Source organism: Ambystoma mexicanum, chromosome 2q (genome assembly GCF_040938575.1).
Source record: "Ambystoma mexicanum isolate Mex_15411 chromosome 2q, UKY_AmexF1_1, whole genome shotgun sequence".
NCBI lineage: Eukaryota > Metazoa > Chordata > Amphibia > Caudata > Ambystomatidae > Ambystoma > Ambystoma mexicanum.
Genome location: NC_090924.1, coordinates 527,833,619 through 527,835,454, shown reverse-complemented (window position 1 = coordinate 527,835,454; position 1,836 = coordinate 527,833,619). Strand labels below are relative to the sequence as shown.

At 47.1% G+C, this 1,836-nt stretch overlaps 1 pseudogene; it reads right to left on the bottom strand.

The window, feature by feature from the left end:
- Window positions 1–682: 682 nt before the first annotated feature.
- On the bottom strand, window positions 683–836 carry LOC138570788 (5.8S ribosomal RNA; annotated as a pseudogene).
- Window positions 837–1,836: the final 1,000 nt, after the last annotated feature.

Genomic DNA, 1,836 nt, shown 5'->3' with positions numbered 1-1,836 from the left:
ATGCTGGGGAGTCAGTCTTCTGTACACCACATTTCTTGTACCCGCTGCTGGATGTGGATTCAATGCTGGGCTCTTCCCTCTTCACTTGTCATTTTCCCTCTTCACTCACTGTTACTGAGGGAATCTGATTTGTTTCTTTACCTCTGCTTAGTCAGATGCTTACATTAGAGGGTTGCCATGTCTGATCTGAGACTGTAGTGGGGGAGCAGAAGCTCAGGCAGCTGGCCTCGGGCTCAGGGCTGTTGGGGGTTTGCCCCAGCATAGCACCTCTGACGTGATCGAGTGCGCGCTGTCCCAATCTGTGCCAAAGCCAGCCAAGGGAGAGGTTGCCTGATGAACGTGGTTGCAGTGCCTGCACTCCAGACCTGTACCGTTCAGGCAGATGTGGAACACTACAAACAACCACACACGGCACCACTAGTGGCCCAGGGTAGGGGAATGTGCGTTGGCGTGTTTAGGCCACCAGCACTACCAGGTGCATGTTGTGCGCAGGGCTGTCCCGACCCCATGAGGGGGGAAACTGGGAGGCCAAGAGGCGCCGGCAACAAACTTCTGCACCAGGTGCATGGATCCAGCAACGATGCTGATTGGGGTCTAACATTAGACAGACAAAGGGAATGGGGCCTCTGTGACGGCCCCAGTTGAACCCGAGGAAGGGTCCCTGTGGTGATTGATGTTGAAGCCACCCTCAGACAGGTGTAGCCCCAGGAGGAACCCGAGACTGCAAGCTGAGTTCAAAGTGTCGATGATCAATGTGTCCTGCAAATCACACTAATCATTTCAGCCAGCTGCGTTCTTCATCGGTGTGCGATTCAAGTGATCCACCGACAGGAGTCACAGACAACTTTCATTTATCCAGACATCAGCCTGAACCTGCCTGTGCAGGAGAGGCTGGGGGAGTGTTAGGTAGATTTTCATTTGTATGCATAATCCCAGTTAGACATCTTTATAACGAAGCATTTTATAACGAATGCACATATAACAAAAATTATATAAGGACAAAACATAACTCATTTTTTTTTCTTTTTTTGGGGGTCCACCCAAACCCCCATTTCCTACCCATAAATACCCACCCCAACCGTTTCCCCAAAAGATTTAACCCTTTACCCCACCCCACATACATTTTTGTTACGTTTTTCATTATATAATTTTCGTTACATATATTTATTCGTTATAACATTTTCGTTATAAAGACTGTATACCCACAATACGCTCCACATGTGAACCCCCAAGCACTTTTTGCTGGACTACTGGATTTTGTATCTGTTCTCCTGAGTGACTGGGAGCCGTTTTCCACACTCAGTCATTCTTTTAGTGTATCCTTGGGATCTTTTTATGTTTCTTTTTATACCTATTTCTTGGAATTATGTGTTCCTTCAGGTTTTATGACATCGGTTTTAAACTTTCGCAGCACACAACACTCTCTGAGTAGTGTTGCTGGGAGCCATTTGGGCTTCCCTTTTTTTCTTTTACAGAGGGTTATTGGTATCCTTCCTACCTTTTCTAGTGTGAGATCAGCACCCCCACTTTATGTGGAGTACTGTGGGGCTACACAATGTCCCCTTTCTCACTACTCCTGTAACTTTTTGGTTACAGTGACAAGCTAACCTGACTGGCTGGTGGCAGTGGTTTTATCCAACCTACTTTTGTGTAATGTTTACTCCCAGGCTGTACTTACAGCCGTGGTAGTACACAGACGGGTCATCATTGACCCAAAATGGTGACATTTTTCATATTTCTCCAGTTCAAGCTGGCTTGTTCTTTCTTGGTACTTCTTCTACCGTGCAGGGTGGGGGAGACCTTGGTTTGACTTTTGTCTTTGTCAGGATCTTCTTC